This window comes from Rattus norvegicus, chromosome 3 (assembly GCF_021556685.1).
Source record: "Rattus norvegicus strain SHRSP/BbbUtx chromosome 3, alternate assembly SHRSP_T2T, whole genome shotgun sequence".
Lineage (NCBI taxonomy): Eukaryota > Metazoa > Chordata > Mammalia > Rodentia > Muridae > Rattus > Rattus norvegicus.
This window is the reverse complement of record NC_141536.1, coordinates 141,094,247-141,111,552: the sequence shown is the minus strand read 5'-3', so window position 1 is coordinate 141,111,552 and position 17,306 is coordinate 141,094,247. Positions and strand designations below refer to the sequence as shown.

General features: G+C 47.4%; 1 long non-coding RNA gene across 1 annotated transcript in view; it reads left to right on the top strand.

Moving 5' to 3' along the window:
- The window catches only part of LOC102553281 (uncharacterized), a 35,476-nt gene that overhangs the window by 6,953 nt on the left and 11,217 nt on the right, over positions 1-17,306 (top strand). The window contains exons 2-3 of the long non-coding RNA XR_015684718.1: positions 11,368-11,471; positions 11,817-11,919. This is a non-coding gene — a long non-coding RNA (uncharacterized LOC102553281). The remainder of the gene's footprint in view (positions 1-11,367; positions 11,472-11,816; positions 11,920-17,306) is intronic.

Sequence of the window (17,306 nt, the reverse complement as noted above, 5' to 3'; positions counted from 1 at the left end):
TGTGTGTGCATGCGTGTGTCTGGAATCTTCCGATTGTCAGCAGGAAAGGGATGATGGGCCTCTTTGGTTTCCTATGCCCCTTGTTGCCCTTCCATCTTGCCTCTAAACCATGAACCGCTAAGTTTAAAAGGGAGTTAAAGCAAGCCTTTTACTGTGAGTGGAGTTTATAGTCTTACTTGGCAGATTCCAAGTCTTCAGGTTTGTAGCTGGGAAAAGAGGAAGACCATACTTGGTCATATATGCTTAGGCCTTAAGCATGGTCCGTCGTTATTTTAACCTAAAACATGTTTCTGTTGTTGTTGTTGTTTGAGACACAGTCTTCCTATGTAGCTTTACACAGTCTAGCACTCTCTATGTAGACCAGGATGGCCTTGAAAGAGGTGCTCCTGCCTCAGCCTCGTGCGTGAGTGCTAGGATTGATGAAGGCATGCTCTTTATTTTAACATTCTTATTCGAAATATCCATGAAAAGAACATTTTCTCTATGTTGCCAGCCTTACCAGCAGATGCTAATTGCTCAAGAACTGTTGCTTCTCATCTGGTGGGCGGCTTCACCAGTCTCTGGAGGGAGGGGATATTTTTCCTTCCTATGTCCCCTTAATTTCTCCATCTTTCCATCCTGCCTCAGCATGACAACGTGTTAGTCACAAACTGTTAGCCTCACATATACCAGGTTGGAAACATTCTCCTGGCACCGGTGTTTTTCCTAGGGAGAGGATTGTGTATGGGAAAATTCTTTGGTAACCTGCTGGAGGGAGGAGAGATCCTGAGCATGTTGGCTAGCAGGGCTGAAATGGCCACTCTGCTTTGGAGTAGAAGCAAACAGGAATTTGTGGGAGGGAGGGAATGGAGGGGAAGAAAAGACTGGGCTGCAGAAGCAGAGAGGAACCAGTGAGATGCCCTGAGGAGGAACTCCACTGACAGGGGGCATTCTCTGGTTGTGTGTGTGTGTGTGTGTGTGTGTGTGTGTGTGTGTGTGTGTGTATGTATGTGGTGTGTGTGTATGTGGTATGAGTCTGTGTACGTCTGTAGTGTGTATGTGTGTATATGTATGTGTGTTTGGTGTGTGTGTATGTGTGTGTGATGTGTATGTGTTTGGTGTGTGTGTGGCATGTGTGTGTGTGGTATGTGTGCATGTGTGGTGTGTGTGTGGCATGTGTGTGTGTGGTGTGTAGGGATGCCTTGTTTATGACATCCTGATTGTGAGCCTTCTTACAGCTTTTCCGACACCTCCAGTACCCTGGTGGGAGGCCCCTGAGCACCACGGTGCCTCCTTTCTCTACGTGGTGTGGGGAGCTTCACACAGAGGAGAAGAGATTCTGGAATGAGAGGGAACTGTGTGTGTTCTGCCCAGTGGGGAGATGTGAGCCATCACATTGGCATTGGCCAAGGCCAGAGTGGAAGGGAGTTCATGAAGAAAAGAAAGAAAGCCATGTCAGCATGGCCAGGTATGAAAACAGTATGGACACCAGATGCAGCTAGGAAAGAAAGGCACCTCTGTTAGACTTCTGCTTAGGGAGTGGAGTGAGGGCAGGAGCACACTGCTCACCCGGAATTGGTACCTGCCACACTCATGGAGGCTCACAGCTTCCTGTAACTCCCATCTCAGGGCATCCGATGCTCTCTTCTGCCCTCTGCAGGCACCAGGCACACATGTGGTGTACATGCATGTATGCAAGCACACACACACACACACACACACACACACACACACACACACACACACACAGAGCAAAAGAATCTCAAGGCTGGAGAGGCAGATCAGCAGTAAGGACACTCACTGCTCTTGCAGAGGACTTGAGTTCAATTTCCTGTGTCCACATGATGGCCCATAACTTTCCAACTCCAGGTCCAGAGATCTGCCTTTTTTCTTCTTTTTTTCTTTTTTTGCTTCTTTGGGCACTGGCATTCATGTTGTGCACATGTATGTATACATGCAGGCAAAGCAGTCATACACATAAAATAAAAATAAATAAATCTTCAAGGCATATAAAGGAGAAGTAAAGTTGGGTGAAAAGAGCCCCGTGAGGGGGTGTGAGAAGGATGGGTTGTGTCAGCGCATCTCCATTCTCAGGGCTTGCTCTGTGGCTCCAGCTAGCCCTGAACCCTCGATGTCTTGCTTCAGCCTCTTGAGTGTTGGAGCTGCGGTGCTCACCGTCATACCTGGCTGGGCTCTGGGCTGCTGACTTATTGCACTGGACAGCGAACTAGGTAAGAGTGAAGTAGGGAGTCCTCTAAATGTCTGTCTGGAGTTCTTGGAGGCAGAGGCTCCCCTTGCTTAGTGTTCTCTCTTGCCAGCAGAGGGCAGTCTAGGCCGGTTAACAGATATGACCTCCCAGGGGTGGCTGTTTGCAACGTGAACCCAAGGGAAGGCCGCACTTTGTGATGGAGAAGCCTGAGCCACAGGCCAGTTCTAAGACTGAGGCTCAGCTTTGGACTCTAGGCTGAATCTAGTCAGAGAAACCTGGGCTTCATCAAGCCCAGTGCTGCTGGCAAATCCGAGCCCTACGATCTCTCTGGGAATGTTTCAACAGCCTCCATATTCCTCTCCCACAGTTCCTCCCCAGCATGCCTGGTGTGCTGTTAGAAACCCTTCAACGGTCCTCTGTGCCTGCAAGATGTGCTGTTTTGTTTGTCCTGCCATCAGGAGAAGGGGAGCATGTAGCTCCTTTAAGTATCTGAAAGACCTAGCCATCTCCACCCTGTCCTGCATGGATGTATGTCCACCATGTTTATGCCAGGTGCCTGAGGAGGTCAAAAGAGAGCATCAAACCCCATGGACCTGGAGTTACTGATGGATGTGATTTGGGGGTGCTGGGAACTGAACCCAGGTCCTCTGCAAGAGCACCACACGTTTTTAACCACTGAAATATCTCTCTAGCTCTAAGTCATTATTAAATAAAACAACGAACAGGCAATTTCCCAGAGCCCACTGTGGTCTCTGTATCTCAACCTTCATTCCTCACCCTACACAGCTGTGTTGCAAAGTACAGAATCGCACAGGTTAGAGGTGGGAAGAGAATTTTTGGTGAGTCTCTGTGGTCCACAGGACAATGTCCATTCTTTGGATTGGTAATTGGTCCTTTTTATGTCACCTCTGGCTTCTCTCTCTAGCCTGATTTCTCTTGTCCCCAGACTTTCAACTTGCAAAAACTACTCAGTTAATGTAATTTTTGTAATGTTAATGTAAAAACTCCCCGGTTAGTAAAATTCATTCATTCATTCATTCATTCATTCATTTGTGTGTGGGGGTCATGAATGACATGGTACATACAGGAAAGTCTTTGGGGTTGGTCTTTTCTTATCTTTACACAGGTGATGCCCACTCTTGGCTGTCAGCCTGGCTACATCTAGAACGAGTCACTGGGTATACCTGTGAGGGATTTATTTTCTTTCTTTTTTCTTTTTTCTTTTTTTTTTTTTCGGAGCTGGGGACCGAACCCAGGGCCTAGCAAGCGCTCTACCACTGAGCTAAATCCCCAACCCCGGGATTTATTTTCTTAAGTAAACATTAGAAGTGGGAAGGCCCATTTTAAATCCAGATCCTCTGAGGTGGTAAGAGCCACCTTTGATCTGGGCCACACCTTCTGCTGGCAGCTCTAATGTTGGCAAGTCCATTCCTTCACTGGCAAGAGGGCCTAATTCTTCAGGGTTCTGGCACATTCTGAAGACCAGCTAAGACACTGTATACTGAAAAACAACTGGATTCTTGGACCTTCCTTTAGTAGACAGACATTGTTAGGGTAGCTTGACCACAGCCTGTAAGCCATTCTAATAAATCCCCACCCCAGGTCATTCTGTAAGTTCTGATCTCCTAGAGAACCCTGACTGGTACACATGGGTCCTGGAGGTTGAACATAGGTGTCTACACCTTCACGGCAGCTCCAACTATTGACCATCTCCCTCTATCTTTTCCTCATTGCTTTTTTTATTTACTTATATTTTTCAATATTTAATTTTATTTTAAAGACCTATTCATTTTATCCTAGGTATACGAGTATTTTGCTTTTTAAGTATGTATGGGCATCACACGTGCCCAGTGCCTGTGGAAAGCAGTTAGAGGGTGTTGTATGCCCTGGAGCTGGAGTTACAGACAGCTCTGATTCATCATGTGGGCGCCGGGGCTTCCGGAAGAGCAGACAGTGCTCTTAATTGCTGAGCCATCTCTCCAGCTCTAAACACGAACATTCAATTTTTTTTTTCTGTTGATGTTTGAGGCAGAATCTATCTAGGTAGGACTGGTTGTCACAGAACTCAATATCTGAACCAGGCTGGCCTCAAAAACCACACAGATCCATCCACCTGTCTCTGCCTCTTGAGTGCTGGGATTAAAGTATGTGCCACCATTCCTGGAAAGATTTTCTAAAAATCTATCAATCAATTAATTTTTATTTATTCTTGCCTCATACATTATATCCTGACTGAAGTTTTCCTTCCTTCCTTCCACTCTTTCTAGTTCCCACCCCATCAACTCCTCCTTTTCCCTTCAGAAAAGAGCAGGCTTCCCAGGGATACCAACTGAACACACACAACGAGTTGCAATAAGACCGGGCACAAAACCTCATACCAAGGCTGGAGGCGGCGGCAACCCGGTCAGAGGAAAAGGGTCTCGGAAGCTCGTGAAAGAAAGACACCTCCTACTCCCACTGTTAGGAGTCCCACAAGAGCATCAAGCTACACAACCGTTACACATGCAGAGGACCTACGGTCCCATGCAGGCTCCGTGATCGCCGCTTCAGTCTCCGTGAGCCCCTCTGAGCCCTGCTTAGCTGATTCTGTGGGCCGTGGAGTTTTCTCTTTTTATATTTTATTTTTAAATTTACCCATACGTGTGTGCCCGTGTGCAGTTTGGTGCATCGCGTTCATACAGGTGCTCGTAGAATCCAGAAGAGGGTATTGGATCCCTAAGATGGTTGTGAGCCACGTGATGTGGGTGCTAGGAGCCAAACTCGGGCCCTCAGGAAGAGCAGTAAGTGGTCATAATGGCAGTTATCTCTCCAGCCCTATTTACTGATCGTTTTTAATTTTTTTTTTTTTTTCGGAGCTGGGGACCGAACCCAGGGCCTTGCGCTTGCTAGGCAAGCACTCTACCACTGAGCTAAATCCCCAACCCCTCATTTTTTTTTTTTTTTGGTTCTTTTTTTCGGAGCTGGGGACCGAATCCAGGGCCTTGCGCTTCCTAGGTAAGCGCTCTACCACTGAGCTAAATCCCCAGCCCCCCAACCCCTCATTTTTAATTTTAAAGGCAGCATCTTGCTATATGTCCAGGCTAGCCTTACACTCATGATCACTTTACGTCATCAGTGCTGAGATGACTGGCATGAGCTACTAGGCTTAGTGTAATTCAAAAGGAACCCAGGAGGGCAGCAGGCCAGCTCATTAAACCACCACCACCAGTATTGCTGGATAGTACTGAAGTACGGAGCCCTCACCTGCTCTTCTCCTGTCCTCATCTCTAGCTTTCTGGTGGAGAGACAGAGCACCAGATGGAAGGACTTGGTACAAAGCCAAATAGGAGATCGGGCTCAGAGTTGGGTAGGCTCTTGGCCTTTGGCCTCCTAGCCCACAGTTTTTTCCATAACTAGCCAGAGGTTCTGTCAGGCACCAGCCACCATGTATTCTGACTACTTCAAATAACTTCCTGTTTCTGAGCACAGTGTTTGGAGTTCCAGCATTGGAAGCCATTTCCTTTGGAGGGCGAAGGGAACTGAAGGCCTCTTGGTCTTCAGGGAGCCCCAGTTCATGTTGAAAACTCCTGTGATGAGTCTTCTGATAAGCCCACGTCAAGCTCGTTCCCAGGAGGGTGAGCTGGCTGACCAGCAGCCAAGGGCGAGATGAGATGCCGTGGGAAGGAGATCCTGACTGTGGGCCTGAGGAATGTGGGAAGCACCAGGCAGCAGAACAGCAGGGTGGGGAGAGTGTTCATCTCAGAAGGTCAGACAGCTGTGAGAGCCTGGGTTGAGGATGCAGGAAGCCTGGCTTTACCACCAACTGGCTTTAGGTCAGCATGCTACGGTGCTGGCTTGTTTCTGGATTTTTGTAGAGGATCTTGCATGCTAGGAAGCTGCCAGCTCTTGGTGGTGGTTGCCATGACAACTATCTCTGTGCTATAGCAACCAAGGAGACAGTTGCCATGACTATGGCTGCAAGGTACAAGAGACAAGTGATTGGCTAACAGTTCCACCTTGAGGCATATTCTCCTTCCCCTCCCATTCCTTCTGCCAACAGTTGCTAAAGTTCAGTGTGTGTGGCCAGACACAGTGGTGATCAACTGAGATGTCAGGCAGCAGGGACCTAGTGTTCCAAGACTTGGGCGTAGGCTGACATTCTGTATAACAGTAAATCTCTGCTTTATCTGTGCCTTACTTTCCCTATCTAGATATTTCAAAGACTGTGCAAGCTCCCTCCAGTTGTAAATTGAGGTTGCCTTTAATTGGGAACCAAATGGTTGTTACGAAAGTAGTGAAAAGTGTCCCAAGGACCCTTTTGGTCCTTACTGCCCCAATGACACTAATGTGTCACGTGTGTAGTGCCCTCTCTGTGGCTGTGAGGAGGCCTGGGGAGAGGGGTCCTTTCAAAGAGCCTGGAGTGTTCATTGTTTCAGGTGAGTGGCACTAGGAACTCCAGATAGAGCCATTAATAATTATCAGAACCATATACAATTTTTCTTTTGGCTAGTCTCTGCTTATATCAACATGGCGGCCTCTAACTTCTGATCCTCCTGCTTTAGCCTCCCGAGTCCAGGTATGTGTCCCTACATCCAGTTTATGCTATGCTTTGAATTGAACCCAGAGCCATGAATGTTAGGTGAGTGCTCTATCAACTTAGTCACACCCACCCGGCCCATAGTATGACCACGTGTTTGTATCGAGCACCAAGCTAACAACAGCCTTCCTTGTGTCTGTTGTAGAAGAGATCATGGGCACTGCACTTTCTGATGTCAGAGAGATCAGGCTGCCTCTGGCTTAGCTGATGGTTCTCAAGTCCAGCCTTGGCACAGAGATAATCACTGCCCTTCTTCCTGGTCTCCACAGCTTTGGCTTTCTGGGTTTCAGGGATGGCTGATGGTTTTAGAAACAGGTGGGGCACAGCATGAAATGGCAGGGCCCAGGAACCCAAAGAGGAAGCAAGGAACTTGGATGCTTCTCCCTGGGCAGATGCCAGATCTGTTGCCTCCAGGCTCTGCCCTTCCCCCTGCAAGCTGGACAGTCCCCACCCCTTGCCTTTCATAGCAGGACTTTGCAAACAGTCTCTCCGGATGGACACTGGACACGGCTGCGCCTCCTCCCTGCACACTTTCCGTTCCCAGACTGAGCCTCAGCCAGGGCTCCTCAGGAAAATTGGCTGAAAGAGACATTTTCCATGCTCTTGACTCCTCTGGCTGTGCTGGCCCTCTCCGGCATCTTCTCCCATTAGCGACCCACACCCAGAAAGAGAGGATGCTGTCAATCAACTTGCTGTTATTCATCCACCACTAAGTTTGAAGTCATTTCACCTCTCTGGGCCTCAGTGTTCTCAGGCTGCATATGGTGGTGCAGGCCTGTGGTCTCAGCACTGGAGAGAAGGAGGCCAAGAAGAGAAAGTTGAGGCTAGCCTGGGTATTGGAAAAGTACTTGCTGTGTAAGTATGAGGACCAGATTTGGACCTTCATCACTGACAGGTACTCATGACAGCCACAGCAGGATTCCAGGACTCAGGGAATTGGAGAGAGGTTTCCTGGGGCAAGCTGGTTAGCTAGCCTAGTCTAGGTGGTGAGTGCTGGGTTCAGTGAGAGACCCTGCTTCAGTATATAAGGTGGAGAGAGTTTGCAGAAGACAACTGATGTCAACCTCCGGCTTTCATGAACACATTCACATATGTACACCAGCACACACATAACCGTCCACACATACGTGAACAGTTATGCAGGTATACACCCAGGTACAGCACATGCATAGACACATGCTAAAAGAAAAAATAAAAAGAACCTATAAAATCCATCCAAACAAACACCACACACACACACACACACACACACACACACACACACACACAGAGAGAGAGAGAGAGAGAGAGAGAGAGAGAGAGAGAGAGAGAGAGAGAGAGAGAGAGAGCGCTGGCTCAGTTGGTAAGATACCTGACACACAAGTACAAGGAACTCAGTTCGGATCTCCAGAATCTAAATCAACAGTTGCGCACAAAGACCCAGCCCTGTAACCCCCTAGCTTGGGGGTAGAGAGCAGAGACAAACGGATCCCTGAATCTCATTGGCTGGACAGCTTAGCCAAACCACTAAGCTGCCTGTTCAGTGAGAGGCCTGACTCAGAAAGTAAAGGTGAAATCAGGCAGTGGTAGGGCTCGCCTTTAATCCCACACTCGGAGGCAGAGGCATGTGGATCTCCATGAGTTTGAGGCCAGTCTGGTCTACATAGGAGTTCCAGGAAGTCAGGGCTATACAGAGGTATAGAAACAAAAATAAAGGTGGAGAGTGAGAGAGGAAGGACATTTGATGTGGACCTTGAACCATCACATACTTGCACACACATGTTCATGTACACCTGCACATATGATACACACACACACACACCATATACCTGCCCATATCACACACATGCATATACCATATACTCTACACAGTGCACCCACCACACATACACCACAAACACACATACATGCATACAATACACACCACACATATACACACACCATACACATACACAAACCACATTATACAACACATACCATACACATACACACCACACATGCATACAACACATACAATCACACTCTCTAATACACACACCATGCACCACATATACATATACCACATACAAACATACATGCTTACAACACACACATACCACATGCATGCAACACACACACACCACACACACACACACACACACACACACACACACACACACACACAATGAGCTACCTGGGAAAGACTTAGTTAGAACTCAGACATTTCTTTTTCTTCTTCTTTTTTGTTTTTTTCCAGACAGGGTTTCTCTGTAAAAGCCCCAGCTGTCCTGGAACTTACTTCATAGACCATTCTGGCCTTGAACTCACAGAGATCCACCTGCCTCCGTCTCTGCCTCTGCCTCCTGAGTGCTGGGATTAGAAGCAGGCACCACAACCATGCCTGACAAGAACGCAGACATTTGATGTTGTGTTTTGAGAGAGGGTCTTTCTATACAGTTAAGGTAGTCTTTGAACTCAGTATCATCCTGCCTCTGGGTCCTGAGGTTACAGGTATGTGGTACCACGTCCAGCAGCATGTTTGAGACAGGGTCTTACTATATAGCTTAAATGTACTGCAACTTCCTATGTAGCCGAGGCTTGCCTCAAACTCTCCATCTTCCTATCTCGGTGCTGGATTTTAAGGATATGCCATGATGGCCATTTTATTTTTAAAAGATTTACTTATTATTTTGATTTTATGTGTATGAGTGTTTTGCCTGCATGCATGTACCTGCTTGTGTACTTGGTGTCCCTGGAGTCTGGAAGAGGGTACCAGATCCTCTGGAACTGGAGTTAAGGGTTAAGGATGGTGTGAGCAGTCACGTGGGTGCTGGAAACGGAGCCAAGTCCTCTGCAAGAATAGCAAGTGTTCTTGACCACTGAGCCATTTCTTCTTTCTGTCTCTGTCTCTGTCTTTCTGTCTGTCTCTCAGAGACAGGGTTTCTCTGTGTAACTGTCCTTGCTGACCTGGAACTTGCTTTGTAGACCAGGCTGACCTGGAACTCACAGAGATCCACCAGCTTCTGCCTCCTTAGTGCTGGGATTAAAGGCTTGAGCCACCACAGTCAACTTCTATTTCATTTTTTAATTTTTTAACTAGGTAATTACAATTAAGTTTTAGATTAGCATATAAAACATCACAGTAAACACTGACTGTTTCAGTCTGTGTAATGCCTACTAAACACAGTCCTTTGTTTGCTTGGTTTTTTTTTTTTTTTTTTTTTTTTCAGAGCTGGGGACCGAACCCAGGGCTTTGTGCTTGCTAGGCAAGTGCTCTACCACTGAGCTAAATCCCCAACCCCAACACAGTCCTTTGTAAACCTGAGCAGATCCCACATTTCAGAGGCCAAGTGTCTCCCCTAATCTCATCTGGCTCTTGGTTAAACAGGAGGTGACTGCAAGCCCGATGTTCAGAGGAGGCTCTGGTATGCAGGAGAGGACTTCTCTAGCTAGGCAGACAACAGAGTGCAGTCATCCACAGTAAAGCACAAGTCGGCTTTTAGAAGCTGTTCTTTCAAAGCTTTGCTGGGCTTTGGGCTAGCTGAGGGCACAGTCACAGAGGGGAATATTGCCCAACTCTTGTAATCCAGGAAATGTCATGTAAACAATGGGACACCCTCCTGACAGTTTCTACTCATCCCTTTCCCCAACAAAATGGAAAAAAAAAAAAAAGGCCTGGTGCTGTATGAGGTGGGCCTTGGTGTGGGAAATCCAGCACAGCTCTCATGGCAGACAATCTAACAACTGACCTGTAAAATGTACATGTCTTGGGTAGCCAGCTTGACTCTCCTAGTTTCTCCTACGTGTTTCACCCAGATGTCAGTGGGTGAATGATGTATGATACAGTATATCCATACTGTGAAATATTTCTCAGTTATGAAAAAGATCATAAGAAAGAAAACACTGGCAGGCCGAGAGGAGAAATACACACATCCACAATTATAGTTGGAGATTTCTACACTTCTCAGCGTGGATTTTAAAAGGAGGCATATAGTTACTTTTAATCAAGGGGGAAATTGATTAAAATTGATGGGTACATGGAAGACTTGACCCGCATGCCACGGTGCCCAAGTGGAAGCCAGAAGACAACTTTGTGGAGTCAGTTCTTTTCTCCATTTTATTTTTTATTATTTTAAACTATGCGTCTGTGTGTCAGGGGTGGGGTGGGGCATGGGCATATGTATGCAAATTCAGCTGCCTACCCGATCCTCCGGAGCTGAAGTTACAGGAGTTCGTAAGCTGCCTGGCATGGGTGTGGGAACTGAGCTCGGGTCCTCCAGAAAACCCCATGTCTTACCCACTGGCTCAGGCTTGGGCACCACATCGTGACCAGTTGAGGAAAAGAGAACCTGCCTTTCAGTTGTAGCTCTCTCTTCTTTTGTGAAGCTGCAGGCAGCCTCGTGGATAAATGCCCCTTTTAAATTTCTTGCCATCTGTTTTCTGTTGTTTTGTTTATTCTTGTAACAAAATTATTACTGTAAATTCAAATCCAGTTTGAAATCCTTAAGAGCAAACAAGCATTTAGTAGACATCTGCCCTGCAGCCCAGAAAACCTTCCTGCACGTGTCATTGCCCTGAACGGGGCAGATTCTCCTTAGATCAGTCTCTAGCTAAATGTAATCAGAATATCTTCTTGATCCCACAGAGGAGAACAACGCTGTAGCTCTCTAATGTGGAAAAAGTGAAAAAAAAAAAGTCCAAACATCTTCTACATGGAGTCGAAAAAAAGGATAAATATCACCGTTGATGGTGGATACGGGCATGGGGGAGGGCATGGAGAGGACATGGGAGAGGGCATGGGGGAGGGCATGGGGGAGGGCATGGGAGAGGACATGGGGGAGGACATGGGGGAGGACATGGGAGAGAACATACGGGAGGTTATAGAGAAGGTTATGGGGGAGGTTATGGGGGAGGACATGGGAGAAGGCATGGGGAGGGCATGGGAGAGGGCATGGGGGAGGATATGGGGGAGGGTATGTGGGAGGGCATGGGGAGGACATGGGAAAGGGCATGGAGGAGGGCATGGGGGTGGGCATGGAAGGAGTTCTATGGCAGATACCACAGTTCTGTCCAATGGCCTTCATTTCCTTACAGAAATCATCTTGTTTGGAACAGTGGGGATGAAGCAGGTGTGGTAACCTCATTCCCATTCTCTTCTGCCCTGAAGTAGCTTCTCCAGCTTCCCTCAAAGTTGGAGGTAATAAGATTCGTTTTGGTCAGTGAGCTATAAACCAAAGTCTCTTGGCAAACAATTTCCCCCTTGATTAAAAGAAGGATAGATGGAGGGATGGAGAGAGGGAGGGAGGGAGAGAGAGAGAGAGAGAGAGAGAGAGAGAGAGAGAGAGAGAGAGCGCTCTTTCTACCACTGCTGGTTCTGACTACTTGCTTGGGATACTAGTCTGAGGCTGGGATGCTTGGAAGTGTGGTAATCACACCATAGGCACGAGAAAAAGCTTGAGAGAGCTACGGAGCTGCCGACCAGGCTCCTCACCTTTTAGGGCTGATGAGTCAACCCGCAGCTGCCCACCTCTGGAGACCTGGGTAGAAAATGTTCTTAGAAGGATTCGTATCATGCATAGCTGCGGGCAACTTCATAGATAAAGCATCTCTGAAATTTCATACCGCATGTTCTCCATTGTTTTGATTTATCCTCCCAATGAAAATGTATTATTGCTGTAATTCCAAGTTCAGCTTGAAATATACACTGCCTGGCATTGGGCATCCTTGATATTCCAAGGGGCAGGAAAGAGGCAGTGTTGGGAAGAGGGCTAGTGAGGAGTTCACAAGAGGAACACACTGTTCTTTGTGATCATGTCCTAGCTGAGAGGAGAGGTCTTACAGACTGGGGGCAGCTGGGCATCCATTTCTCATCTCTGTTTGGGTTTTCATCTGAGGCTGTAAAATGCTAGTCTCTGGTTAGATTTCGGATGAAGGATGTGCATACTGCTGGCTGGTAGACATGTCTTGCCCAATTTTTAAAAAAAAAATTATTTTATGCGTATGGATGTTTTGCCTACACGCACATCTGTGCGTCACGTATGAGCCTGGTGCCCACAGACGTATGGAGATACATATCTTTAATTCCAGCACTTAGCAGTCAGGGGCAGGAAGATTCTGTTCAAGTTCAGCTTGGTTTACACAGTGAGTTTCAGGCCGGCCAGAGATACATAGTAAGACTCTGTCTCAAAAAACAAAACAAAATTAAACTAAAAACAAAAACCTTGAGGGCTGGAGAGATGGCCCAGTGGTTAAGAACACAGGCTGCTCTTTTTTTTTTTTTTTTCCGGAGCTGGGGACCGAACCCAGGGCCTTGCGCTTGCTAGGCAAGCGCTCTACCGCTGAGCTACATCCCCAGCCCCATCAGGCTGCTCTTCTAAGAGGGTCTGTGTTCAATTGCCAGCACCCACGCGGCAGCTTACAAGTGTTTGTGACCAGTTCTGGAAGATTTGATGCCCACTCGCAGCCTCTGTGAGTACCAGGCACGCGTGTGGTGCATAGACACATAGAGGCAAAGCCTTCATACCCATAAAGTGAAATAACTAAGGTGAGTACATTAAAGATTTGAGATATTCCACAAAAAGATCTGGCTCCTGATTTTCTTAAGAAATTGGAAGTATCTGTGGTTCTGTCCTCCTAACTGACAGCCCAGGGGCGACAAGCAGCTCGGACCTCCCTTCCTTTTAAGCAGGCGAACTGTTACTTTTCTATTGCTGTGGATGAAGCACCACGATCAAGGCCACTTGGAGAGGGAAGGGTTTGCTTTGGCTTACAGTTTCAGATGAATAAGAGCCCATTATATCGGGAAAGCCCTGGGGGCTGGAGCAGTGAGCTCGAATCATGAACGCCGAGCTGAAGCGGAGAGTGAGAGAGTGAACTGCAAGTGGGGCAGGCTCTATACTCCCAAAGCATGTCCCAGTGACACACTTCCCAAGGCCACGCCTCCCAAACCTCCCTAAACAGCTCTACCAAACAGGGGCTACGTGTTCTAATGCCCTGTGGGGGAGCATTGCTCATTTAAACTATAACATGGGACAGGTTGTTCCGAGTCAGATGCTCTCTAAAGTCTACCCATGACCTCCATAATTTATGTGACTTAACTCTGTGAACGTGTGTGTGTGTGTGTGTGTGTGTGTGTGTGTGTGTGTGTGTGTGTGTGTGTGTTTGGACTTTTGTATAAGCCTGGAAGAGCCATTAGCAAGGAGTCATTAGCACCTCACTACCCTGCTGAGGTGGGTGGGGTGTTTATCGACCTGGTAGCTCAGACTGTGGGAAACGTCTTGTTTTGTGAGGAAGCTAAATGTGAGACAAGTTTACTTCTGTGGGTGTGGAGTGGGATTTCCTGAAAGGTGAAGAGGGAGAGATTTGCTCAGTGCAGGCACATTAGTGACCAAACACCTGTCAGAAGCAACTTAAAGTAGGAGAAATTTAGTTTGGCTTGCAGTTTCAGGGACACACAGTCCACCATGGCAGAGAAGACATGGTTAGCAGAAGCAGCTGGTTCTGAGGTGATGGGAGCTTGCAGTGTTAGCTTCTCACATGGCTTGGACCAGGAAGCCGAGCTGGATTACACCTCTTAGGGCTCTCTCTAGTAGCCTTTTCCGGTTAGCTAGACCTTATGTTCCAAAAGTCCCAGGGCCTCTTAAAACACCACCAGAGCCTTTAGGCCGAGTGTGGGGGAGATACTTCAGACTACCTTTAAGCATTGCTTCTGGATAAAGGGATGGGCTCTAGGAAGAGAGGCGAGATGAGCCTCTGCGGATAGTGACCCATTTCTAATATCCCCCAGGTCTTCTCTTCATATCCCTTGCGTCTTAGGGTTTCATTGCTGTGAAGAGACACCATGAGCAAGGCAACTCTTATAAAGGACAACATTTAATTGGGGCTGTCTTACAGGTTCAGAGGTTCAGTCCATTATCATCAAGGTGGGAACAAGGTAGCATCTAGGCAGGAATAGCCCTAGAGCTGAGAGTCTACATCTTATTCTGAAGGCAAACAGGAGAAGACAGACTCCTTAGGCAGCTAGGAGGAGGGTCTCAAAGCCCACACTCACAGTCATACACCTCTTCCAACAAGGCTGCAGCTCCTAATAGTGCCACTCCCTGGACCAAGCATGTCCAAATCTCCATACTTTGGAACACGGCTAGGGTGAAGGTATGAATGAATAAAAGTCCATTCATCACTTTCCTGCCTTCATTTCTCTCCCTCACTATGGTGGAGACATAAGTAACTTTCTACAATTTCCAGGTCTAAATCTCTAGAATCCGTTACATTACATGGTGAAGACATGTTGCCTTACACCTGCTCACCAGACAGATGACTTTAATCTGAAGAGGTTAGCAGCTGGGGAAATGGCCGTGGGCAATGAATGAGGACCTTTGTTTGGCTCTCCAGCACTGATGTAGTAGCCTGGTATGATGCTGTGCATCTGTGACCCCTACTGGTGGTAGGCAGAGACAGGCAGGTCCTGAGGAACCCCTGGCCAGCTGGAAACAGTGAGGGCTGGGTTCTGTGAGAGACTTCCTAAATTAGGTGAAGAGGCACAGAGGAAGACCTCTCATGACGTCCACCTGGAGAAATGGACCAGTGGTTAAGAGTACTTGCCACTTTTGCACGGGTCCTGAGTTTGATTCCCAGCACACACATTGGGTGACTCAAAACTGCCGGTAACATCAGCTCCAGGTAATCTGATACACTCTTCTGGCCCCCCTGGGGACCAGCGCCAGGAAAGTGGCATACACATACACGCACGATATGTACATAGTTAAAAAGAAAATCTTGCAGGCATGTTGACACACACATTTAGTCCAGCACTCAGGAGTCAGAGGCAGCTTGGTTTCTGTGAGTTTGAGGCCAGGTTGGTCTACATAGGGAGTTTCAAGTCAACTTCAGGGCTGCCCAGTGAGATTCTGTTTAAAAACCAAACCAAACCAAAAGCAAACACTACATCTGTTTTGTTCTGATTTTGAGACTTATTGTGTGACTGGCTTGAAAATGGCTTTAGAGACCTGACTGGCCTCAAACTCATGGAATTACTCTTGCCTCTGTCTCCTGAGTGAATGGCTCAAAACAAACACAAACAAACAAAAACCCCAAACAAACAAATAAACAGCCCTGAATGCTACTTGATAAATTCATGTATAGTCATGAGTACTAGCATGCACATATGTTTGTATATTCACACACACACACACACACACACACACACACACACACACACACACATACACACGAGACAAGGAGGCAGTCCCATGTGATCCGTGCGGGCCCAGTGTAATCTCAGGGTGGAAAGGAAGGCAGCGGAGGGGTCAGAGAGATGGCGCATGTGCTTAGTTTGACATTGTTGCCTCTGATGATGATGATGAGGAAAGCTGTGAGCTGAGGGACGTGCTTGCCCTCTGGGAGCTGAAGAGGAGGAGGAAGTGCCTTCTTTGCAAGGTACTGCCTTCACGATGCTGTGTACTGAGTCTCACCAGACCCGTGCCCCAATTTCACCCAATTGTAAAATAGTACACCTGTGCTGTTGGGAAGTCACTGAACGTATGGTAATTTGTTGTAGGAGCAGTAAGGAACAAATATTCCGAACCACTTGGAGAGGCCACATGTAGATGGAGACCATTGCCAGCTGCCTGTGTCACCCCAACATGTGGCATCACCTCCTGCTCTCAGCAGAGAGCCCAGGCGCAGCTGGATCTGGGGAGCTCTTATCAGAGACCTTCACTCAGATAGGGTTAGATCCTTGACTTCACGTAGAAGGGAGTTTCAGGATGAGCCCATGTGGAGCAGAGTTGGAGCGTATTAAAATGGATTTAGTATTAGACATTAATGGACATACACCCAGAAAAAGAATTAGAGACACCCAAGAGCGTGGGTGTGGGCTTCTGATAGTGCCTTATCTCCACAACAGCATATTTATGGTTTTAGTGACGTCTGAGGTTACTATCTTCAAAAGTTTGCTAAGGAATTTAAATACATTGTCAGGTGATTTCTGGGGTGCACTGGAACGGGGTTACAGCTGCTGAGGTAAAGCCCAGCTCACGGGGCTTCAAGAAACAGGTCAGCTTTACCGAAAGCAGATGTTAACAGCTTTGCTTGTGAGATCCTTGGAAAATATTCAGACATCTAGCCAGGCCATACCTGTGTGCATGGTTCATTGCTATTTTAACTTCTTAATTTGGCTTAATCGCTATGTAAAACGAATATTGTCTTTATATTGGCCACCTTTACAGCAAATGGTACTAATTTTGCTGGAAGCCTTGACTGTCAGCTGGTGAGAGGCATCAGCCAGACTCCAGAGAGAGGAGTCCTTTTCCTTCCCATGGGACATCATCTCCCCAATCTCTCTGTTCTGCCTCAGACCCACTTTTTTCTGGGTGAGTTCCTGACTCATAGTTTCTGGGCATGAGAAATAGTGGCGTTTAGAAGGCTTCTGCACTTCAGGGCAGCTTTAACTCCGCCCAGAGTGAGGAGTAGTGACCCATCTAGCATGGCTCCCTCTTTTCTTGTCTGACACGTAGCTTTCCCTGTACGTAACTTTTGTTGTTTCCCTATTACATCTGTTTGTTTGTTTGTTTATTTTGTGTGTGT